This window comes from Anomaloglossus baeobatrachus, chromosome 4, assembly GCF_048569485.1.
Source record: "Anomaloglossus baeobatrachus isolate aAnoBae1 chromosome 4, aAnoBae1.hap1, whole genome shotgun sequence".
Classification (NCBI taxonomy): Eukaryota; Metazoa; Chordata; class Amphibia; order Anura; family Aromobatidae; genus Anomaloglossus; species Anomaloglossus baeobatrachus.
The window spans coordinates 118,854,148-118,880,990 of NC_134356.1; the positions used below are offsets into that span (position 1 = coordinate 118,854,148).

Consider the following 26,843-nt stretch of genomic DNA (forward strand, 5'->3'; position numbering starts at 1 on the left):
TGTGAATAAGTAGCGGATATCTGTGTTTTCTGGATGAAGTCATTTACACAATATACATTACAATGAATCATTCACTTTTGCTCAAACGGATGCAGTGTGCTAACCGCTCCATATACACCCGACCTGCCGGTGATACAAGCCCCCTCCCATCTCTAGCACGACGGGCTTATGAGAAAAGCTGAATGGGAGGAGGTAAGTGATGCAGAGAGTAGGAAGCGTGGGAGGAATATGAACATAATTACATTATACATCTATTTGAACAGTTCATTGTTTAGAAATAAAAATAAAATCTTATTTCTATGCCCACAAATTCACTAGTCATTAATTTTTCTGCAGTTACTGGGAAAAGCAGGCCTTCATAAAAGGACTATATCCTCCTCCCCTTCCTCCAAGACCTTTTCAAGGAAAGTAAGGAAAAAAAAAAAAAAAAAACAAACACAACACGTTAAAAATGTTGTTTGTGCACCAAGTCTAAAGGTGCTGCTTTCATCAGCATGCATTCTGTACCAACCTGTGGGCCATAAAAGGGAACCCAACACCTTGGAAAACACTATTTACCTGCAAATAGAGGGTTACTATGCATATAAATGGCATCCCAATTCAGCCTGGCTATAATACTTAAAGGGGCTGTCCACTACTTTTACACTGATGGGACTATCCTTAAGATCGATCAGACATTTGTGAGCTACTTGGGACCAACACTCCGCAACCCCATTCTCGGTCCCAGCGGCAGCAGCCGGAAATGCTTGGTTTCGAAGGTGCCCAGTCTTCTAATAGCGGTACAGTATCAGGCCGCGGCCACTATCAGAAGATTGAGCAGCTACGGAACTGAGCATTTCTGGCTGTCTGTTGCTGCCGCCGGGATAGAGCAGCTAATCGGTGGGGGTGCAGGGTGTTGTACCCCGGCCGATCAGACACTGATAACTGATCCTAAGGATAGGCCATCAATGTAAAAGTAGTAGACAACCTCTAAGTTAATTTTCTCCTGGTAGCACAGAGTAGCTACAGTCACCACTCACTACACTTGGACAGCCGGCCCTGCAGCTCATCTGAGCAGAGCGAGCCATCAAAGTGATGGATCATGACTGTAGCTGCTCTGCACACTCCCATGACTGACATTGGGTAGCTCTAGCAAGGAAGTATGCCAGTCAGTAAGGTGGCTGGGCAGTATTAGAACGCCATTTACTTACAGATTAGCCCTATATCGGCAGGTAAATAGCACATTCTAAAAGGTGAGGGCGGTTCCCTTTCATAGGCCAGGTATATTTCCATCATATCCCACAGATGACAGATTGGTTTGAGATATGGAGAATATGGAGGAAGAGTCAATGTCAGATTTGAGGAACATGGTTTTATTTCAATTTCTTCAGCACGTACAAGTATTGCACTAGACTCAGTGAGCTTTAACCCATTCATCCCTAGCCCGTTTTCACCATCCTGACCAGGCCAAATTTTAAAAAATTCTGACCAGCACAAATTCTGAATTTTTTTTTTTGAGAAAGTTACAAGGGTTCAAAATGTTTCAGCAAATTTTTAATTATTTCAACAAAATTAAACTTTTTTTTTTTTTTTCCTTTAGGGACCACATCACATTTGAAGTGACTGAGAAGCCTTGATAACAGAAAATACCCAAAAGTGACACCATTCTAAAAACTGCACCCCTCAGGTCCTGTGCACACACACCGTTTTTTGCCGCAGTTTTTGCTGCAGAAAAGGTGTGGTTTTTGTTCATAACCTTCCTGCAGACCTTCCCCAGGAAAATCTATGGGAAAAGCAAAATGCTGTGTGCACACTGCGTATTTTTTCCCCTATAGGTTTTGCTGCAGAATTTCTGCAGCAAAAAAGAAGTAGCATGTTACTTTTCCGCAGGTACCTGCATTTTTGCCAAAAAATATGGTTACAGAAAAAAAAAAAAAAAAAAAAGGCAGGGACCAACTCGCGGGTGCGGAATTCTGCCAGAGGGTGCGGATTTTTCTTAAGAAAAGCAAATTTCCCAGTGCGCACAGACCCTCAAGGTCACACCCAACCCTTTAGATGCTTCACAGGAAGTAAAGCAATGTGGAAGAAAAAAAATAAAAAATGAAAATGTTACTTTAACCCCAAATCTTTCATTTTCACAAGAGTAACTAGAGAAAATCCACTGTACAATTTGTTGTGCAATTTTCTCCTGAGTTCACTGATACCCCCATGTGTGGCGGGAGTCTACTGTTTGGGCGTATGGTACAGCAAGGCAAAATTGTCTGGAATCATTAGCGGACGCCACGTCGCGTTTAGAGAGCCCATGAGGTGCCTAAACAGTGGAACTCCGCCACAAGTGACCCCATTTTGAAACTAAACCCCTTCAAAAAGAATTTATCTAGATGTTTGGCGAGTAACTTAAAATTTCCGTTGAGCTAGGAAAAAAACAAATTTTTAACTACAAAAATGTTGCTTTACTTTTGAGGCACAGTACAAGGTGAAGGGAATAGACATATTGGAGCTCAGATTTAGTTACAATGGTTTAGGGGTGCAATGTCACAATGGCAGAGGCCCTGAGGGGCCAGAACAGAAGAAACCCGCACAAGTGACCCCATTTTACAAACTGCATCCCTCAATGAATTCATCTAGGGGTGCAGTGAGCATATTTACACTACAGGTGTTTTACAATTTTATACTATTATGCAGTGAAGAAAAAATTATTACATTTTTACCACTAAAATGTTTTAACCACAGATTTCCAATTTTCACAAGGAGAATCGGTAAAAAAAAAAAAAAAAAAAAAAAAAAGGCCCCATAATATGTTACACAATTTCTCCTGCACATGGCAATACCCCACATGAAACTGTACAGTACAGTTTGGCCGCAACAAAGGGCTCACAAGTGAAGGAAGGAACGCCATTTGATTTTAGAAACACAGATTTTAATAGAATTCTTCAAGGACTATTTGCAGAGCCCCTAAGTGCGAGAACAGCAGAAACCCCCTCAAGTGACCAAATTTTGGAAATTACACCCCTCTGGGATGTAGTGAGAATTTAGTCTCCCTATGTAGTCATACGCAGTGAATGTTGCAGAATTAAAAATAGCAAAGCAGCCAGCATTGTGCCCAATACGTTGTGGAAACCTGTACCCAGTAAATTAAGCGGGCTCTCCTCACTACAACAATGCAAAATATGTGGACGTGAAGTGTGGTTTAGGCACATTGTGGGGCTCAGTAGAGAGGGGGCATTTGGATTTGGGAACTCAGATTTTGCTGGATTTCTTTTTGGGGGGGGGGGGGGGTAGCCATAGCATCTTTGCAGAGCCTTTGTGCTACCAGTAGTATGGAAGCCCCCTATATTTCAATTAGCAAATGATGGACCTGAGTGAGGGCTTGTGGTTTTGTGAGTTGGGTTGAATGCTTTTTGGTGGCAATTTGGGTACAGAACATTTTGGATTCGTTCACATTTATCATGCGATTATAATAATAATAAATAATAACGTGATCAGGGTTTCCACCTACATCTCTGAAATACGAGATTCAAATGAAACTCGCCGATTGATTCATTCTCTATAATGAGGCAGCACAGTTATTTTGGACTCAAAAAAAAAAAAATTCTCTGCTGGACCACAGGCCAGATGGGAGTTCAAAGTGACTCCCTCTGCCTTGTTACAGTAAAGTTTGTTACAAATTTTAGGTGAATCACGATTTCCCCGTAATCTCTGGAGTAAGTGCTCAGCATAGAGAGCAGGATAAATCTGAGCTGCATCTTACTGTGATCTTTGGGAGGCAGAGTAGACAAATCAACAGCAGTTGAAAAATTGCCTTTATTTTTTAAGTCGTACACCTTGCGGTCAGTACAATTACAGAGATACCAGATTTATATAGTTTTTTTAGGTTTGACTATTAACACACTAAAATCTAAAATGCTTTACAAAATAAGAGGGTTTTTTTTTTTTGCATCACCAAAACTTAAAGGCTATAGTTTTTTTTTTTTTTTCTGCCAACTGTCATGTGAGGGCTTGTTTTATTGTGGGATGAGATATTGGTACCATTTTGGGCCACATATAACAATACCAGGTTTATAACTTTGTGTTTTGTTTTGTTTTTTAAAGGTTTTGCTACTGCTGGGAGGCTGTAACCGCTGCAATTACGGGTCAGTACTGGTTCGAATTACACTTTGATCAATTGAGGGGCACTGGTTGCCACTATACATGGTTACTATATCCCATGACTCTTGGTGGTGGTTTACCTTGGACATATTCTCATATAGCCACTGAGGGTCGTTGTTACTAGGTAAATTGTTGATCTATGTGAGGATTACAGTTTATATCCTCCTCAATAGTATTTACCGTATTTTTCGGACCATAAGACGCACTTTCTTCCCCCAAATGTTGGGGGAAAGTGGGGGGTGTGTCTAATGGTCTGAATGTAGGGCATGGCTGTGGGGAATGAGGGTGCTGCGGTGGAGCGGGTCATCGGGGCACAAACAGGCAGCAGCAGCGCCTGCCGTGACCACGTGGGCCCGCTCATTACATATGCACGCCCATCCTCCCGCCCATCTCTCAGCACTGACAGGTGGGCGGGGTGATGAGCGGGGACGCGCGCGAAGTAAACAGCCAGCCGTGATCACCCCTGGCAACTACAGCCAGGAGTGATCATGTGCGGCTGTATTCACTGCTCCCCGCGCATCATCATCAGCGCGGGGTGCAGTGAATCAGTGCACATTACTCACCGTTCCCCGCAGCACCGCGATGTCCTCCTGATTGCCGGCCGCGCTGTGTAGAGACTAACGGGGCTCACAGCGATGACCTCATCGCTGTGCGCACGTGTCCACACAGCATCGCCGGCACAGACAGAAGGAGATCGCGGTGCAGCAGGGAGCGTGGCCGGCTCCACACAGCGCTGCCGGCACAGACGGAGGAGGAGCGACGCTGCGTGGAGCGAGGAAAGGTGAATATAAATGTTTATTTTATTTTTTTTATGTGTGTTCCGCAATGAAGAGATGAAAGGTCGCACTCCAAAGGTCGAATAAAATATTTTTCTTTTTATTCCACGATCACATCAGGGGTACAGGTAGTGAGGGAGGATGAGGGTGTGCCACGTCGGACGACGGCAGCCGTTTCGCAAGTGAACTTGCTTCTACGGGTCCAGTGCATGCAAAGGTGCTGCATCCGCCCTTAAATAACAGGTGAATTGGATGCAGCATCCTTGCGTGAATATAGTGCAATTTAAGAACATATACCAGCTGTACATATATCAAATTCACAGACACTTATTACATATCAATTCCAAAATGGATTATAAATGATCATAACATACATGGGCACAGTTAGAGTAAAAAATTAGATATAATGTTCATTATAGTCTAACCAAAGACATCTCAGAAAACACTATAAAAAACAGGCTTATAGGAAAAAACCAGCATTATAGGAACACTGACAAGTCATTTTTGTCGTTCAGGCCAAGAGGACCGAGAGCATTTAAGTCTATAATCAATCTCGATTCTTTTCTAAGTAAAGAACGATGCATATCACCTCCTGTGGGACAGGGATTAATTTTTATTATGCCTGCAAATTTTAAAAGGCGTGGATTACCACTATGATGTTCCTGCATATGGGCAATCAAACGTGGAGAACCTATCCCGGAGGTTATAGACTTAAAATGCTCCCGAAATCGAACATATAAAGGCCGAATTGTTTTACCTATATAATATTTTTGGCAGGGGCAAAAAATAACATATACCAGATAATTAGACTTACATGTAATAAGGTCTTTTATTTTGAATAGCTCAGTACCGATTTTTAAAGTGTCTCCTGTACAATGGTATTCACAAAAGGGGCAGCTGCCGCACCTATGGTTTCCTTTGATTTTATTTCGGTCTAGCCACGTACCTAATTTGGGTGTAGTAATGCGATTATCTACCAGAATATCTCCTATATTTTTGCATCTCCTATATGAAATCAGAGGGCCCCCGTTTGCCATTTCACAAAGATCCTTATCTTTATTAATTAAATGCCAATGTTTTTTGATGCTTGATTGGCATTTAATTAATAAAGATAAGGATAGGTGCGGCAGCTGCCCCTTTTGTGAATACCATTGTACAGGAGACACTTTAAAAATCGGTACTGAGCTATTCAAAATAAAAGACCTTATTACATGTAAGTCTAATTATCTGGTATATGTTATTTTTTGCCCCTGCCAAAAATATTATATAGGTAAAACAATTCGGCCTTTATATGTTCGATTTCGGGAGCATTTTAAGTCTATAACCTCCGGGATAGGTTCTCCACGTTTGATTGCCCATATGCAGGAACATCATAGTGGTAATCCACGCCTTTTAAAATTTGCAGGCATAATAAAAATTAATCCCTGTCCCACAGGAGGTGATATGCATCGTTCTTTACTTAGAAAAGAATCGAGATTGATTATAGACTTAAATGCTCTCGGTCCTCTTGGCCTGAACGACAAAAATGACTTGTCAGTGTTCCTATAATGCTGGTTTTTTCCTATAAGCCTGTTTTTTATAGTGTTTTCTGAGATGTCTTTGGTTAGACTATAATGAACATTATATCTAATTTTTTACTCTAACTGTGCCCATGTATGTTATGATCATTTATAATCCATTTTGGAATTGATATGTAATAAGTGTATGTGAATTTGATATATGTACAGCTGGTATATGTTCTTAAATTGCACTATATTCACGCAAGGATGCTGCATCCAATTCACCTGTTATTTAAGGGCGGATGCAGCACCTTTGCATGCACTGGACCCGTAGAAGCAAGTTCACTTGCGAAACGGCTGCCGTCGTCCGACGTGGCACACCCTCATCCTCCCTCACTACCTGTACCCCTGATGTGATCGTGGAATAAAAAGAAAAATATTTTATTCGACCTTTGGAGTGCGACCTTTCATCTCTTCATTGTGGATAATATATATACGGTATATATATATATATATATATATATATATATATATATATATTATATTATATTATATTATATATATATATATATATATATATATATATATATATATATAAAAATAAATATATATAAGGATGGGGATTATATACAAGGCAGGAGAATCATTACCAGGATGAGGTACCTTACTAGAGAATTTGGGGACATTACCCCCATAATAGTGTGTCAGCAGCAGATCCTCGCCCCATAAGTGTGTCATGACCACATTTTTTGCTTAAAATTTTATTTTCCTATTTTCCTTCTCTAAAACCAGGGTGCGTCTTATGGTCCGGTGCGTCTTATAGTCCGAAAAATAATTGTGAATCAGTTCAAATACATAATTACACAATATAGAAGCATTACAGTGACTGGAATATACAGCAATTATGGTGCATTTTTCTATGGCCTAATTAAAGTTAATAATTGTTTACAAAATAAGTTATGGGCAATAATAAACAATATCTATATCCGGTCATATTGGCCTATTACTATGTATGCAGTTCCTTGTTATACTATTGTATGCCGTATAGTTCTCCGATTTGGACTCCTTGTTGAAGTTTTAGAATAATGAAATTAAAGAATATTTTTATTGAGTTTTGGGTTTGTACCACTTTATTTTGCTGTTATAATTGTAATTATAGTGGTCCCCTACACGGTTGGGTTGGTCTGGGTCAGTGACCTATTCTATATGTTCACATGTTGCATTTTTGTTTTTTGCAGCAAATTTTTCACCATAGAAAGCAATGAGTGTAAAAAACATTGTGTTTCTGCTTTTGTGGCGAATAAAAGCAAAAAAGAATAAGTCTCATTACTTACAGCAAAGATAGAACTGCAACTGTACGTTACCTAGGCCAAAAAATACTACTCCAGCAGGATACAGCTAAGCCCCCACTAGGTGGAGGCATCACTGGTGCAGAAAGAGCAAATCACATACACTAACAAAAAAAAAAAAAAAAAAAATGGAGGGGGAGATTGCTGGATGATAAAACTGCACACTGATGGCTTGCATAGAGCGCTGTTCACACATGCAGATGCACAGTTACAAACCCACAGCCTATTAGGTGATGCCCATACTATTAGATCAGGCGGGCTGCCAAGCTGTACCCCACCTGTGTATCATACAGAGACAGAACTCTAATATACAAGGCCTAACAAAAAAGGGCCTGGCTGTATCCTGTACAAAATATGAGGTGTTATGTTATGGCCATAAGACGTAAGCCTACAACCCTCGTCATGGGAACCTCATGCTTGTAGGTCCCTACACTATATAGAATATAAAAAAGCAAAAAAGAAAAAAAAAATCTTTGAGCCAGGTAACGTACAGCTGCAGTTCCATCTTTGCTATAAGTAATATGTATTCTTTTTTGCTTTTTTATATTCTTTATAGTGTAGGGACCTACAAGCATGAGGTTCCCAGGATGAGGGTTGTAGGCTTCCATCTTATGGCCATAACCCAAACAAAAAAAAATCTAATTTTGTACAGGATACAGCCAGGCCCCTTTTTGTTAGGCCTTTCATATTAGAGTTCTGTCCCTGTATGGTGCACAGATTGAGTACGGCTTGGCAGCCCGCCTGATCTAATAGTATGGGCGTCACCTAATAGGCTGCGGGTTTGTGACTGTGCATCTGCTAGTGTGAACAGTGCTCTATGCAAGCCATCAGTGTGCAGTTTTATCATCCAGCAATCGCCCCCTCCATGTTTGGAAGCGTGTGTGATTGGCCCCTCCTGCACCTGTGATGTCTCCACTAGTGGGGGCTTAGCTGTATCCTGCTGGAGTATTTTTTGGCCTAGGTAGCGTACAGCTGCAGTTCCCTCTTTGCTGTAAGTAATGTGGTGAATAAAACTACCTTTATTAAACATGCACTGTAGAAAAATGGAAAATCAAAAGAGCAAAAAAAAAACAAACAAAAAAAACCCTATGTATTCAGAGTTATTAAATCAACGATGCTGAAGTTGGTTTCTTATTCGTCCAGTTTCTTATTCGGGGCTGAAGTTGGTTTCTTATTCGTCAGTTTCTTATTCGGCAGTTTAGTTTTTTCAGCTTTTTATGCATTTAACAACAAAAATAACACATGACAATAATAAAATACAATGCACTGATGAGCCCTAATATAAATACACTCAAAATCAGCTGCAAAAATTATAAAACTGGCATAAAAATGGGCATCAAAGTGGGCACCAAAGTATGTTAGTGAAAGGGTTAAATGGCTTTGGGCCACTGATCTAACACCACAATTGCATATCTAGTGATGCCTCTAATCAAACTGAAGTGACTCCAGCCTGGCCCAAAGGGGTTCTGGGCATCAGAACTGGCATCAAAGTGGGCACACAGCCAATTTTCACAGATTTGAATAAGTAACTGGTGTTTTTGAGGGGTTAAATGGCTTTGGACCACTGATCTCACACCACATTTACATACCTAGTGATGCCACACATCAAATTCAGAATACTCCAGCCTGGCCCAAACAGGTTCTGGGCATCAGAACTGGCATCAAAGTGGGCAAAAACCCAGTTTTCACAGATTTGAATAAGTAACTGATGTTTTTGAGGGGTTAAATGGCTTTGGGCCACTGATCTCACACCACATTTACATACCTAGTGATGCCACACATCAAATTCAGATCACTCCAGCCTGGCCCAAACAGGTTCTGGGCATCAGAACTGGCATCAAAGTGGGCACACAGCCAATTTTCACAGATTTGAATAAGTAACTGATGTTTTTGAGGGGTTAAATGGCTTTGGGCCACTGATCTCACACCACAGTTACATACCTAGTGATGCCACACATCAAATTCAGATCACTCCAGCCTGGCCCAAACAGGTTCTGGGCATCAGAACTGGCATCAAAGTGGGCAGAACCCCAGTTTTCACAGATTTGAATAAGTAACTGGTGTTTTTGAGGGGTTAAATGGCTTTGGGCCACTGATCTCACACCACATTTACATACCTAGTGATGCCACACATCAAATGTAGATCACTCCAGCCTGGCCCAAACAGGTTCTCGGCATCAGAACTGGCATCAAAATGGGCACACAGCCAATTTTCACAGATTTGAATAAGTAACTGGTGTTTTTGAGGGGTTAATTGGCTTTGGGCCACTGATCTCACACCACATTTACATACCTAGTGCTGCCACACATCAAATTCAGATCACTCCAGCCTGGCCCAAACAGGTTCTGGGCATCAGAACTGGCATCAAAGTGGGCAAAACCACAGTTTTCATAGATTTGAATAAGTAACTGGTGTTTTTGAGGGGTTAAATGGCTTTGGGCCACTGATCTCACACTACACTTACATACCTAGTGATGCCACACATCAAACTCAGATCACTCCAGCCTGGCCCAAACAGGTTCTGGGCATCAGAACTGGCATCAAAGTGGGCAAAACCCCAGTTTTCACAGATTTGAATAAGTAACTGGTGTTTTTGAGGGGTTAAATGGCTTTGGGCCACTGATCTCACACCACAGTTACATACCTAGTGATGCCACACATCAAATTCAGATCACTCCAGCCTGGCCCAAACAGGTTCTGGGCATCAGAACTGGCATCAAAGTGGGCAAAACCACAGTTTTCACAGATTTGAATAAGTAACTGGTGTTTTTGAGGGGTTAAATGGCTTTGGGCCACTGATCTCACACCACATTTACATACCTAGTGATGCCACACATCAAATTCAGATCACTCCAGCCTGGCCCAAACAGGTTCTGGGCATCAGAACTGGCATCAAAGTTGGCAAAATCTCAGTTTTCACAGATTTGAATAAGTAACTGGTGTTTTTGAGGGGTTAAATGGCTTTGGGCCACTGATCTCACACCACATTTACATACCTAGTGATGACACACATCAAATTTAGATCACTCCAGCCTGGCCCAAACAGGTTCTCGGCATCAGAACTGGCATCAAAGTTGGCAAAATTGCAGTTTTCACAGATTTGAATAAGTAACTGGTGTTTTTGAGGGGTTAAATGGCTTTGGGCCACTGATCTCACACCACATTTACATACCTAGTGTTGCCACACATCAAATTCAGATCACTCCAGCCTGGCCCAAACAGATTCTGGGCATCAGAACTGGCATCAAAGTGGGCAAAACCTCCGTTTTCACAGATTTGAATAAGTAACTGGTGTTTTTGAGGAGTTAAATGGCTTTGGGCCACTGATCTCACACTACACTACACTATGAAAACTGTGGTTTTGCCCACTTTGATGCCAGTTCTGATGCCCAGAACCTGTTTGGGCCAGGCTGGAGTGATCTGAATTTGATGTGTGGCATCACTAGGTATGTAAATGTAGTGTGAGATCAGTGGCCCAAAGCCATTTAACCCCTCAAAAACACCAGTTACTTATTCAAATCTGTGAAAATTGGCTGTGTGCCCACTTTGATGCCAGTTCTGATGCCCAGAACCCCTTTGGGCCAGGCTGGAGTCACTTCAGTTTGATTAGAGGCATCACTAGATATGCAATTCTGGTGTTAGATCAGTGGCCCAAAGCCATTTAACCCTTTCACTAACATACTTTGGTGCCCACTTTGATACCCATTTTTATGCCAGTTTTATAATTTTTGCAGCTGATTTTGAGTGTATTTATATTAGGGCTCATCAGTGCATTGTATTTTATTATTGTCATGTGTTATTTTTGTTGTTAAATGCATAAAAAGCTGAAAAAACTAAATTGCCGAATAAGAAACTGACGAATAAGAAACCAACTTCAGCCCCGAATAAGAAACTGGACGAATAAGAAACCAACTTCAGCATCGTATTAAATCATGCCTGGGTCTTCAGGAGATGTTCGTGCAGACATTTTCTATTGTTGCATGCATTTGAATGGGTAAAAAAAATAAATAAAAATGCAAGTTAGATAAAACAGGCATTCTGTGCTGGATATTAGTACACCGCACTCATCTGCAGACATTGTTGGTCTGGATTCAGTCTGCACTGATAGCATCACATATACCTGCATCCCAAGACTTCACAGGACCCCAACACGTTACTGGACAGGACCCTGGTTATTCAGAGGGTCTTGCATGTTATAGCATGAGGGCAGTTTGGCCATGTGTCCAGTCCCCCTGGTGCCTGGGTCCCCGGCAGCAGCCCAGATTGACCTCATTATAATCTGCCTATGGCTGGAGGTCCCTCCTGCAGCCCATTGAGCAGCCTTAGATCTTCAGCCAGCAGGAGGCAGCATCAATCTGCAATGCTACCACCTAGTGGCCACAGTAATTATGACTTCTCACAAACTAAGGAGACAATTCCTGACTTTATAGCTATGGTCTGTTCCTGTCGGCTTTCGTCATTGCTTCTGTCCTGATCAGCAGGGAATAGAGGGTGAGAGGACAGAGGTGGTATCCCATGCTGGAGGCAGCATCGAGCTCAGGATCAATGAATGCTCAGGACTTTGTGCATCAGGTCTGCTGCACTGACCGTGGCCACATCATACAGAAGTAGTACAGGTGGCCCATAAAGTCAGCAGCCACCGGGAATATTGCTAGTCCGGGCCTAATCCGTAGGATACATTAGTCATTAGAATGTCATTTCAAGGGGTTGACTAGTCGCCGACTGCAGTCTATTGATGCTCACATTGTCACAATTTCCCTGTATTCCCCAAGGAGGTGGTCGGCCTTGACCCCCATGTATGAAATTTACATACTCTTGGTCAGATGACAGACTTTCCTCCACTCTACAATGTTGTACCAGAGGAGTCGGCATATAATTGCAAAAATGCAAATGGAATGCATGTGATGCAATGACCGGACCCCCATACAGGGAATGCAGGGCAGTACTGACAGTGTGCACGTACACTCACTATTTAGACAGCTAAGTGACTGTAGACTTTTCTTAAAGAAGCAGTACCATTAAGTTTTATTTTTTATTCTCAACAACCCAATCGGAAAACTTAACAAAATGCACATCGGGGTGTAGGGATACGGTGCTGTAGCAATCAACAGCAATACGTAATAGTTTAGATCAACTATTTTATACAGTGTTAGCTGCAACCCAATCATTGGGACTACACCTAGCATGGTCGTTAAGATGTTGTCAGGACTAGAGCTTCAAGTCGGCAGTCCCGCTATGTGATTGCAGACTTATGAATCCTTACATTGTGCGCACTGAGAGAATTCGCAGATGTCATAGGCGATGTCACGGTGCTCATGGGTATATACCATATGCAGACTCCCGGCTACATTCTGACTAGATGTGCGCAGCATCACTATACTACACTTGCATTGAGTGAGGCCGCATCCATCTAGTCAGAGCCTGGCCTGGAGTCCGCATATCACATACTCGCGGCCAAGTGACCACCATTCTGGCTCATACACTGGCAAATTCTCAAAGTGCACAGTGTGTGATGTGAGGACAAGTCTGCAGTCACACAGGGACTCAGAGGGACTGCACACTTGCGGCTTTAGACCAGACAACCCCTTTAACCATTTATAGGTTATCATGGTTGACTAAACAGATCCCTTGTTATAAACACCACTGTTGCATTCCTTTTTATTATACTAATCATACCTTTATTGGGCATCTAGCTGTGTACAGACATCTTTTCTGAATTTTTAATATGATTTTACTGATCACTTGCAGGGGCGACTGAAGTCTCTACATGCCCCTGGATATTCTGCCACTGCACATTAACAGTGCGCGTTACTCTGTGCTCTCAGGTCTACGGATCCCAGATGGCTACACAGACCGCAGAGCCACTGTGCAAAATCGCACAAAAATGGCGTTCAGGGACCCCCGCCAGCCCCTGCAACAAGCAATCGCTGATGAAGCTTCGTTTTAGGGAAGAGGCATTGGCTGGTCTGTGACATCAGCCTCTGCCTCCTGATGATGCTTTGTTTAAAAAAATCCCAGTGCATGCTGGGATACTCAAAGGAAGTAGTGAGGGAAAAAAAACAAAACCAAAAAATAGTTTAGGGAGGGCAGGGAATTTTTATTGCAGCCCTATTAGCAATTAGTTTAGATTAGCACAATAAAAACAGTTTTAGATTAAAATGTCTATAGCCTTTGGACCACCCCTTTAAAGTTAAAGTTAAATAACCCTCAAACCCCAGGCCTCCCTTTCATCCACACCATCTCTTTAAAATGCAGTGACATAAGATGTAGCCTAAATATGGATATCTGATGCATCAAGGCCGACACTACTGTAGAGATCACTTCTCAGCAGCCCCATCAGGATTACAGCAAGGAGGGACACGTCACATAGTATGCCCACAAAAAAAAAACAAAAAAACACTCTAGAACTCAAACACGCCGTTCTCTATATGAGCTTTTCAATGCCCGTGTGTCGGCTGGAAAGCAGGTTTCTTTTTATTGCTTATTAGAAGAAAACTATATACATTCCCTATAACAAAAAATGTTATGGAAATCAAAAAAGTCCGTGGAGCCTCTGTTAGGAGTCTCGACACAGAAACTAGCCAGATATCCCTCCAAGAAGGACCTAGCCAAGGGGTGGCTCTTTTTAGGAGACCACCATAACCACCATATTAAGTGGCCCTTTCAGTCAATATCCAACTCTTTGACAAGTTTAAAGATATGATAAGGGAAATACCAAGGCCAGGTATCCATCCACAGACAGCTGTTTCGGGATATTGGCCCTCATCAGTGTGGAGTAGGATTCTAGCGAGGTGGGAGCAATGCCTAGTAGACCAACAGCACTCCTTGGCTAGGTCCTCCCCGGAGGGATATCTGGCTACTTTGTGTCGAGACTCCTAACAGAGGCTCCACGGACTTTTTTGATTTGCATATTTCCCAGGGGGCAATGCACCAAGGATTTCACTGAGCCGAGCACCCGCGTTGGCTGCCGGCAGTGTTTTCTCTGGCTGGTCTCCCCAAGATCAGCGATTGTTATGTCTTAAAAAAGGTTACGCACGTACCTCATTCATAAAAAGGGTAACAGAAGTAGTAACGTCTACAACACAGAATCCGCACCCACAACCTACTGGTCCATGTACAGACTGGAAAATCCTTAGCTACACAACAAAAAAAAAAAACAAAAAAAAAAAAAACAACCACTTCAGACCTGGCTTGTACCTCCTGAAAAACCAGAGGGGAGGTTGCAACGCACAGCTACCAGGAGAGAGGAAGTGTGCAGAGCTATACGCCAGATTGGTTTGTCAGTCTCCGCAAGGAGAATAGTTATCCCCTTAGACACTAGAGCTATACGGGGACCCAAAAAGGTGAGGTAACTTAAAATGCATGAATGAAAAGAAAAAAAATAAAAATGAATAACGTCCCCGCGACTAAACTGTGGAAATAGGAAAGGTGTTGGGACGTCAAAACAAAGAAGCACAGCAGAAATGCAAACTGTAGCAGAGAAAATCCCTTCGCTGAAGGGAAGGAACTCCTTAGCAATAAACTACTAGCTTAACTTGGCAATAAAAAAGTATAGCCAGCAAGGAAAACAAGTGGAGAATATATAACACCCAGACTGATTGGATAAACCAAAACAGGACAATGGAAAAACACCTGAAGAGGATAGAGCTCAAAAAGGGAAAATAAAAAAAAAAAAAAAAAAAGGACAATAGGAACCATCAGTATTAGGACCAATGAAAGGACCATAACTCAGCCGACTGGATCAAGAGATCACAGAAGCACATACCCAAATCGAGCCAGACAAATGGGACACCAAGCTGGAGTTCTGGGAGGTTGCAGCAGGCATTGGGAGATTGCCACGTTTATCTATATAGGGTGCAGTGCTAGAGGCAGACAAGGGTGGGTCTCAGGAGGTGCCAGAGCACTTAAGGTGCACATAAACCTTGAAATTGTCCACTTTGCTTTTATGTAGACAGCAGCAATAAACATAAACCTTATGTACAGAGGCATAATTTCTCCATTACAAAACGCTTAATGGACTGAACCATGACACTTGAATATTAGATGAAAGTGTGAAGTACAACTACTAAGTGTTTTTAAAGAGTAAACTGTTTCAGCTTTTATTTCATAAATCAATATTTTGCAAGAAAAACAACTCAAATATCTCAGAAATTTGCGGTTTTCTTCTCCAAGATTGAGGTGTACTCCCCATTCACGGCTAAAATCTGTATTCAGCAAATACAGGTTTTCACATTCTTGAAATAGGTTGGTGCTTATAAGATTCTATGGAGAAGGGATAGGTGCTAGAGGCAAACATTGTTGCAAAGTTCTCCTCAAACAAATAACATTTTAAAGGAGGCAGAGCGCACACTGTCAGGTGTGGTGACATCCTTCACCTGTGTGAATCGGCCACTCGCTGCATACTGGATCAGAAAGCAGTGGGCGACCATTGCTGAAAGGAGGGGGAAAGGGGAATGCGCAGAAACGGACACTGTACTCGCTCAGCCCCTGCAGGTCTCTGGGGCACACTTTGATATCCCTCTATGTGTAGCGGCCATTAATTGTATATCATTCAGAAGCGGGATTGTATGCACACACTGACACTGTATTGTAGGCGTCTGCAGTGTCAGTGAGTGTGGGGCAAGGATTCAGATCAGGCAGCAATCCAAGGAGCACTGTCAACCACCATAAAGGAAAGGGCAGAGAATGGTAATTAAGGGGGTGAGAAGATGCACTGAAGACCGCTAATTTACATGTTAAAATTGTTTTATAAGACAAAGCTATTAAATCTACAATATCAGTATGATTTTTACAGCTTCCTATATGAATATCTAAGTAATTCAATGTAAGTTTGGAGTCGAAGGTCCTTTCCACACATCAGTTTTTTGCCATCAGTCACAATCAAATTGAAAAAAAACAAAAACAGGTCCGGTGACTGATGCTGTTGGATCAGTTTTTCTAATTGACTTGTATTAGCGATGGATGGCCTCACGTTTCATCAGTCGTTCGATGGATCTGTCAAAAAATGTTTGTCCGGCGGACGGAGACAAATCGACAAAGTCACGTTTCTCTACATCGAAGAAAAAAAACAAAAAACAGTCAGTGACTGATTTGCCTCCGTCCGTTGTTTGGTAGAATGGAAGCCTATGGGGGCAGGATCCGTTGTCACCCGTCAAATAACAGAATCCGGCGAAGGAGTCAGTTTTTCTGGGTTGTTTTAAACTGCACATGCTCCAATTTATTTTAATTTAGTATCAAATAGCCAGCTAGCCGGACCCGTCGCATCAGTTTTCCACAATTTGCGATTGATCCGTCGAGCCAACAGGTTGTGACTGATGGCAAAAAACTGATGTGTGAAAGGGGCATAAGGCTACTTTCACACATCCGGTTTTTGCTCTGCGGCACAATATGGCGCTCTGCAGAAAATCCGCAACCGTTTTTTTTTTGCCGCCAGTTGCGTTTTTTTTTGCATAGACTTACATTAGTGCCGTATTGTGCCGCATGGGCTTGCGTTCGGTCCGGTTTTTGCCGCATGCGGCAGATTTAGCCGATGCCGCGGCCGGATGGAACACTGCCTGCAACGTTTTTTGCTCCGGCAAAAAACAACGCATCGCGCCGCATCCGGCCGCTGCGGCGCATTTTTCAATGCATGCCTATGGACGCCGGATGCGGCGCAATGCGGAAAAAAACGCATCTGGCCGCCGCATGCGGTTTCTTCCACTGCGCATGCTCAGTAGCGTGCCGCAACCGGAAAAAAAAACGGACGGGCCGCACGTAAAAACTTATGCGGTGTTTTCGCTGCATCCGTTGCATAGGTTTCACAGCCGGATTGAGCCACACTGCTAAAACCGGATGTGTGAAAGTAGCCTAAGACTCCTTTTTGCAGTCAATTTAAAAATTTGTTTCAGGTGAACGTGCATCAAAGCATCAAAGCAAGTGTTATTCAGACCCCTTTAAATTTCTCACTCTTTCATTGCAGCCACTGGGTAAATTAAAAAAAATTCTCGGTAATGTACACTCTAAACCACTCAAGATGGGGTGCAATAAACTTGCAAAAATTTCTACAAAAACTGAAATTTCACATGGTCATAAGTATTCAGACCCTTTGCTCAGACACTCATACCGTATTTAAGTCATTCAGTCCATTTCCTTGTGATCCTCCTTGAGATGGTTCTACTCCTTCATTGGAGTCCAGCTGTGTTTAAACTAGGACTTGATTTGGAAAGGCACACACCTGTCTATATAAGACCTCACAGCTCACAGTGCATGTCACACCATATGAGAATCATGAGGTCAAAAGTAACTAACAAGGAGCTCAGAGACAGAATTGTGGCAAGGTACAGATCTGGCCAAGGTTACAAAAAGAATTTCTGCAGTACTCAAGGTTTTTAAGAGCACAGTGGCCTCCATAATCCTTAAATGGAAGAAGTTTGGGACCACCAGAACTCTTCCTAGACCTGGCTAGATCAAACTGAGCAATCATGGGAGAAGAGCCTTGGTGAGGGGGTAAAGAAGAACCCCAAGATCACTGTGGCTGAGCTCCAGAGATGCAGTAGGGAGATGGGAGAAAGTTCCACAAAGTCAACTATCACTGCAGCCCTCCACCAGTTGGGCCTTTATGGCAGAGTGGCCTTACAGAAGGCTCTCCTCCGTGCAAGGCAAAAAAAAAAAAACAAAAAACCATGAAGGACCTACAGACTGAGAAATAGGATTCTCTAGTTTGACAAGACGAAGATAGCACTTTTTGGTGATAATTCTAAGCGGTATGTGTGGAGAAAACAAGGCACTGCTTATCACCTGCCCAACACAATCCCAACAGAAAAACATGGTGGTGACAGCATCATGCTATGGGGGCGTTTTTCAGCTGCAGGGACAGGATGACTGGTTGCAACTGAAGGAAAGAGGAATGCGGCCAAGTACAGAGATATCCTGGCAGAAAACCTCTTCCAGAGTAATCTGGACCTTAGACTTGGCCAAAGGTTCATCTTCCAACAAGACAATGACCCTAAGCACACAGCTTAAACAACAAAGGAGTGGCTTCAGAATAACTCTGACCATTCTTGACTGGCCCAGCCAGAGCCCTGGCCTAGACCCAATTGTGCATCTCTGAAGAGACCTGAAATGGCTGTCCACCAACGTTCACCATACAACCTGACGTAACTGGAGAGGATCTGCAAGGAAAAATGGCAGAGGATCCCCAAATCCAGGATCCCAAGAAGACTCATGGCTGTACTAGCTCAAAAGAACGCTTCTACTCAATACTGAGCAAAGGGTCTGAATACTTATCACATGTGATATTTCAGTTTTGTTTAATAAATTTGCACACATTTTTACATTTGTTTTCTTTCTGTCAAGATGGAGTGCAGAGTGTACATTAATGAGGGAAAAAAACAACCTTTTGAATTTACCAAATGGCTGCAATGAAAAGTGAAAAATTTAAAGGGGTCGTAATAGTTTCCATACCCAATGTATACAGTAAACTAGAACAGTACAAGCATAAAAAAAAAAAAGTTCTATACAAGTCTTATATAGTACACACAATTTCAGTATTCCATTTAATAAATAGGTCAGAGCTCTCTTCATGTCTTGGAGAAAATGTTGATGCTTGGAAAACATAGGAAATGTTTCAATCAATGCTTAGTCAAGACTGAGGGTAACTGCAGATTGCCAATAGACAGGCTGTCTTCAGCTTTCCCGAAAAAGGACTCCAGCAACACACTTATCAGGCTCTTCTGCCCTACTGTTAATTTGTAGATATCTTTGTCTGCTCCTCCTAAAAGGTGCGCCAACAGGCACTCTAGTTATCCTTTGCGGCACTTGCCCTGATGGTGGAGTTTTCTGGCGGACAGTTCTTCCAATAAAGGTGACACTTCTTCCCTCCATACTGTATTAGTCAATTTTGCTTTTTGCTACCAGTGTATCCTTAAGTAATTTTCTTGTTCCGTGTCTGAGCCCTAAACATCTGAGCCCTTTGCAAAAACAAAGCAGAGTCATGCATGTAACATACGGGAGGGCAGGATACTGATATCCGTAGTCAAAGGCTTTCTGTGGACTTAGCTATTTTAAAAGGGGAAATCGGTCACCACTTTGACCCTTTTAAACTGTTAATATGGGCACACAGGGTATAGAATGCTAAAAACCCCATACCTGTATGTCTCATATCAGATGTCTTGTTGAAATATCTTATCACTTTATGTAAATGATCTCTTCCAGACTATGGGGAGGATGCTGCCTGGAAATAATCTCTGGAGGTGGAGTTATCATCCAGGCAGCATCTGCCCCATAGTCTGGAAGAGATCATTTACATAAAGTGATAAAAGATGATATTTCAACAGCAAGGCATCTGATATGAGACATAAAAGGTATGGATTTTTTAGCATTCTATAACCTGTGTCTATATTAAAACATTTTAAAAAAGGTCAAATTGGTTACGGATTGTTTTAAAGAGAATTTAAATAAATGGGATTATCCTGGAAATTAGCAATTCTGGACAAGTTCAGCAGCGAGTGAGTATAGACGGAGCGTTCAATGTGTGACACTGGGCGAGCAGATCACATCACTGCTAAGGGAAACTCCAGCACCAACCAGTATTTAGGACATAAGCTCCCCGTCAGGGAACTGGAGCACAACCATGCTCTGCAGCCATGGAGAATCCCTCATGTGGAGACACTTCACAAGCACAATCACAGATAAAATCACACAAGTGGCCTGGATAACTGACATAATGATGGTGTATAGAAGAATGGACATTGGGGAGGAGGAGTGGGCACATTACATAAACCGTAAAGAGGTGCCTGCGATTTTGGGGCAGTGCCCAGAGAACATCACATCCCCCTCCACTATAATACACCCAGACAAAAGCCAACCCCACAGCTCTCATGTAAACTAGGGTCTACAAGCTGTTGCCATGGTAGCAGACTGAGGAATCCAACGACAGAACAAATTCGTGAAGCGCTGGGATAAATGCGGAGCTACCTGTTAATAAACACGTCTATGCGCCTGCCATAGAATGTAATGGAGAAAGCAGCTGTGACCTCTAGACAGGAGCGCAAAGACATTCATAGATATGCATCCAGCAGACACGAGAGTGCAGCTGTGGGGACACCATGATGAGGTAAAGGAAGAAATACAAAATCCACACTGGCTCCAAATGAAATCCCAGCCAAACCAGGAATTTTATATATATCCGATGGTCAGCAAAAATTAGAGATGAGGGGCGGTGGAGGGGGGAGTTTGAAGTCTGTAAAGGGAACCTGCCTTGTCCACAAACACTACTTACTGAAGACATAAGGTAATCTGCAGGTAAATATCACTGGAGCAGGAGGAGAGCGAGCGTCTATCCTCTGCTCACTCCCAGTCATAGGGAGCGGTTACAGTCACTGCTCCCTATAGAGTGAGGCCCTGTGATCACCCCCTGGCACACTGATGGACAGCCTGCTCGGGGGTATGGGTATGCAGTGTTTGTACAGAGGACTGCCAAAGTGACGGGGACCAATTACAGAAAAAGATGTCTGTAATTGCTCCACCCTATCCCCCTGTGACTAGAAGGGAACGGCTACAGGGGGAATATTAAAATTATTTTACCCTGCAGCCGCTCTCCAGTAAGCAAGCCAGAAAGGATTTTAACACTATACAGTGGAACCTTGGATTACGAGTATAATTCGTTCCGGGAGTTTGTTCTTAAACCAAGTTACTCTTAAAGCAAATTTTCCCATAGGAAATAATTGAAAACGCAGACAATTTGTTCCACAACCCAAAAATATTTACTGTATTTATACAAAATTACAGTAATACAAAAAATGTACTGTATTCATAAAACTATTACAGTACACTAATACAAAATACAGTACAGTAAGGCTGCGTTCAGATCTGTGTTTTTGAAGGATCTCCCTCACCCTCGCCCATAAGGCTAGTTTCACACTTGCGTTGAACGGTATCCGTTGCATTGCGTTGTGTGACGGATGCAACGGATGTGTTGCATATAGTGGCACAACGGATGCAACGGATGCTGCAAAACAACGCAATTAGTTTTGTTTTATTGTTTTTTTTTTTTTGTTTTTTTTTACAGTTTTACCGTCGGCCGACTATTGTGAACGATTAGCTGATCGCTCACAGTATCCAGCCGCCGGGTGATCAGCCGATCGCTCACAGTATCCAGCCGCCGGGTGATCAGCCGATCGCTCACAGTAGCCGGCCGCCGGGTGATCAGCCGATCGCTCACAGTAGCTGGCCGCCGGGTGATCAGCCGATCGCTCACAGTAGCCGGCCGCCGGGTGATCAGCCGATCGCTCACAGTAGCCGGCCGCCGGGTGATCAGCCGATCGCTCACAGTAGCCGGCCGCCGGGTGATCAGCCGATCGCTCACAGTAGCCGGCCGCCGGGTGATCAGCCGATCGCTCACAGTAGCCGGCCGCCGGGTGATCAGCCGATCGCTCACAGTAGCCGGCCGCCGGGTGATCAGCCAATCAGTCACAGTAGCCGGCCGCCGGGTGATCAGCCAATCAGTCACAGTAGCCGGCCGCCGGGTGATCAGCCGATCAGTCACAGTAGCCGGCCGCCGGGTGATCAGCCGATCAGTCACAGTAGCCGGCCGCCGGGTGATCAGCCGATCAGTCACAGTAGCCGGCCGCCGGGTGATCAGCCGATCAGTCACAGTAGCCGGCCGCCGGGTGATCAGCCGATCAGTCACAGTAGCCGGCCGCCGGGTGATCAGCCGATCAGTCACAGTAGCCGGCCGCCGGGTGATCAGCTGATCGATCGGTCGCCGACAATGTGTATGGGGGGCGGGAGCGGGGGGCGGAGTCCGAAGTGGGTGGAGTCGAGCAGGGCCATGGCCGAGGACGTCAGTGCCGCGGGGACTGCATCGCTGGGGAACAGGTGAATGAGTGTGTGTGTGTGTGTGTGTGTGTGCGTGCGATTGTGTGTGTATACATACGGAGTGCGGGGAGGGGGCGGAGCCAAGCGGGGAAGTGTCGGGCTCCCGGCACACGTAACCAGGGTTCCTTGGTTACCCGATGTGTACCCTGGTTACGGGTGGAGGGGGCCAGAGAGAGCATGCGCAGTGAAATCCAAAGGATTCCGCTGCTCAAAAAAACGTTACATGCTGCGTTCCTTCCGCCCGACGCAGCGTCAAAATAACGACACTGCGTCGTCCGGCGGATGCAACGCTAACACTTGCATTACAGTGCGTCATCCATACAAGTCTATGGAGAATAGCGCAGTGCGTTAACGGACTGCGCAATTCTCCATAGTGACGGACTCCGCTGAACGCAAGTGTGAAACTAGCCTAAACTGCAAGTGAAAGGATCCTGTAGAATAACTTGCGTTTGGACGCGTTCAATACTGAATCAACAGGATCCAGTCACATGCAGTTTGCGTTATTTTTGACGTCCATCAAAAAACACTGATGTGCAAGCAGCCTTAAAAACAAAAATTAAACTGCACTTTAGCTTACTATAGAATTGTTGGTGTGCGGGAGGTACAATACATGTACTGTACTGGTTAGCAGAAAGAAAGTACAATACTGTATCCACAAATGCAATTGATAGACATGCTATATAGTATATACTCTACAGTACAATGATATACTGTATACAGTACATATGTACAGAAAGTTACCTCCAGAGCGGGTCAGAGCGTGGCGGAAGGACAGAACCAGAAGTGTGCACTGCCAGTATTTGGGTCTCTCCCTATAGATTGGGTGGCTACTATCCAATCAGTGCCCATCCCTCTTACCTGTTGCTAGGCAGTCTCCCAGTTTGGTGTTGAGGTTGTGTGTGGCCTGAAGGTGCTGGTATGTTGACTGGCACAGATATTCCGGGGTTTGGGTCTCCACTTACATTTTATGGCCACTGGTAACGCAAGGGTGCTACATCTGCAAGAAGTCAAATTTCATTTCTGCTGTTCTGTGTCTGTTACTTGTCTCACACTGGTAACGCCTCTTATTTAAAATAATCTCTGGAGGCGGGGTCTTCTTCCAGGCAGCATCCGCCCCATAGCCTGGAAGCGCTCATTGTATAAAGTGATAGATCATTTTTCCCACAACAAAGCATCTGATGAGGCAGACAGGTAGGACTTGTTTCAGCATTCCATAAGCTGTATGCCCATATTAACCGTTTAAAAAAGGTCAAAGTTGTGACAGATTGCCTTTAAAAAAAATGTATTGGATTTCTCTGGAAAATGTAAATGAGCTGTTAAGATCTATACGCCGGACAAAGATCTACCTGACTCCAGAGCTTATTTTAAATTAAACTGAGACATGTAATGACTGACAGTCTGGTCTCCTGACCTACATAGCCCACTGGCAATGCCACCTGGAGGCAGATTCTCAAGCAGCGTCATGTCTGGCCTATAGATGTGTACAGCTCTGTACATTTAAGAAAAATGTGTATCAGACCATAGAAATCATGTATCCCTAGCACAATTTGTAGTAGACATTCGTTTGTTGCAGGCGGCGGCATTTTCGGCATCACTTTTTCTGTGTCAGAGGTCAAGTCACGTGGTGGCATGGTCTGAACTGAACTCAATTGCAGCATGTAGTTGTCTAATAAGGGCACTCTTCAGTATACCAATGGGCTTTGTACTAATATTAGAATTCTATATAATGCAAAGTAAAAAAACAAAGTCAATTAGTACAGCAGTAACTCTGGCATCACCAAGCCTTACAGACCCTGCCAATGTCTCCTTTGCAGAGACCGCTTTCACCCTTCTCTTGGCACTGTATGCAGTGTATCATTATCTGTCTTACTGCCACTGGTCTCGAGCAGGGTACTTAAATGTGTTTTTGCAAATGTGAAAACTGCTGCATATTCAGGCAAGCGGCATCCCTCCGTAACCATGGCAATGCTGCGACTGCCAGGCTGGACAGCTAACATGTTCTTTAGTATGGAAGGAACAAAACGCCTCGACCCACCATTCTCCTTGCAGGAAAAAAACACCACACAAGCTTTTAAGAAACCCCCACTAATAATTACAGACTATCTAGAGCAGCTGGGAGAAGGAGGGGTCGTCTATTGTCTGAAAAGAGCTGAAGATGAAATGCATCCCTCCAGCTCCGCAGCCTTATGTGTCAGACCCTCGTAGGGGAAGCAGGTATGACAATTTATGTAGGTTTGGGAAAAGCATAGTGATCTGCAGGAAGGGGGGGCGCAGGCAAAGCCTACAGAATGAGTGAACATATGAGGTCATATCCTGAAAGGAGAATGGGGAGCAATCTGACCTTCCATCCCTGCGAAGAACAAAGCACTTCCCTAGAAGACAGGGAAGGCAAGAACATCGGCATCTCCACAAGACTGCGCCACATCATCCAAAGCCCGAGCCTTAAAAGAAGCTTAAAAAAAAAACAAAAAAACACAATACCACAAAAACCAGACCACAACAACCAGACCACATAGGCGATTGAAGAGAATCTCGTATTAAAATAATTTTTAAAGGGAATTTGTCACCACTTTGACCTATTTAACCTATTAATATGGGCATATAGGTTATAGAAGGCTGAAAATCATACCTGTCTGCCTCATCCGATGCCTTGCTGTGACTAAATCATCTTTATCACTTTATATAAAGAGCTCTTCCAGGCTATGGGGTGGATGCTGCCTGAAAGATAACTCCACCTCCAGAGATTATTATAAATTACAGGGGCGTTTCCAGGGTGAGACAAGTAACAGGAGAAATTAAATTGGGCTTCTTGCAAGCATATTTTTTTGTAGCAATCTGAGCTCTGCTGTATTGTAACCCTGTCTGCCTGTGAGACGGAGGCCGAGGCTGAGAGGTGCCTGCAGATGTGTCACTTCTAGTCACATACAGCTCTGCAAGGAGAGCAAAGAACGGCTGTCACATAGCACATTAGTAACGCCCTTTATATTTAAAATAAGCTCTGGAGGCGGAGTTATCTTCCAGGCAGCATCCACCCCATAGCCTGGAAGAGCTCTTTACATAAAAGTGAAAAGGATTTTCCCACAACAAGGCATCTGATATGAGACAGACAGGTATGACATGATTCAGCATTCTATAATGTTCCCTAATTTACAAAACCCTCCACCAGGCTTTAATCTACCAAGGAAAACATGGGTTACTCTAAATCGTATCAGAACAAGCTTTGGCGTCTGCAGATTTTATGTATAAGTGGGGAAAATATGACTCTCCGACCTGTGACTGTGGAGCAGATCGTCAAACTATCCAGCACATTGTTGAGGAGCCCCCTGAGATCCTACCATGGTGACAAGAAGGATTTCTATATTGTAAATGATAACGCTATTGCATATATAGAAAATCTTGATATTCAACTTTGATTTTTATCCTTTTGATATTTTTCAATCACTGTCTATTGTCTGGTGTTTATTTTTATATGATGGTAAGGTATACATTCATACGATTAAATAAATAAAGCATTCTATAACCTGTATTGCCATATTAATAGTTTAGATGGCTCAAATGTGGTTACCTTTAAACCTTTTTAGGGGTATATTTTTTATTCTGTGTATATTTTATTTGCCACAAAGAAAAAAACTATTGAAAAGGGTATCCCATCAACAAGATTCTATCTTAATATGTAGTTTGTACTAATATTAGCAAATACCTCACATGTCACTTCATGTATAGGGCAGTATAGTAGCTTAGATATGTAGAGTCACAGCCACTGTCACCATGAGTGGTCATAACCATGGATACATGAGCTACTGCAATACCCTGCATATGAGGTAAGCGACATAGCTAATCAGGAGAATTATACTACATTTCTAAAATCGGATGTATTTGCTAATATCACACCTACAGCGATATGGAAACACCCATTTAATATGGAAAAATTGACATTTTTTTCACTCACAATTTCTAACAAAAAAAAAAAAACCATAGGAAAAAGGACATTGGATTTTACACAATCATAACGTTACTGCCCGTGGTCTCCTGGCAGCAGCATGATGCGATCGGCACACATCTCAGCTGATTTTCACAGCTGAGATGTGTGCCTGCTAGGCACGAGCAGAATCGTTATCTGCTCGTGCCGTTTAACCCCTGTAATGGCGCTGTCAATATGTGACAGCGCCATTATAAACGCGATCGCGGTAAAGTTTTACTTACCGCCCGATACCAGAAGTCACGTGACATGATC

The 26,843-nt window shown here is 43.2% G+C and overlaps 1 protein-coding gene across 3 annotated transcripts in view; it reads right to left on the reverse strand.

The window, feature by feature from the left end:
• DBN1 (drebrin 1) overlaps positions 1 to 26,843 on the reverse strand; it is a 135,085-nt gene that overhangs the window by 43,961 nt on the left and 64,281 nt on the right. Inside the window, exon 1 of one of the 3 annotated variants that reach the window (XM_075344515.1) lies at positions 15,519 to 15,582. The exons of the other annotated variants lie outside the window; for them this stretch is intronic. The gene's annotated coding sequence lies outside the window, so the exon portion shown is untranslated. Of the gene's footprint in view, positions 1 to 15,518; positions 15,583 to 26,843 lie in introns of those variants that run through there. 3 annotated transcript variants of the gene reach the window in all.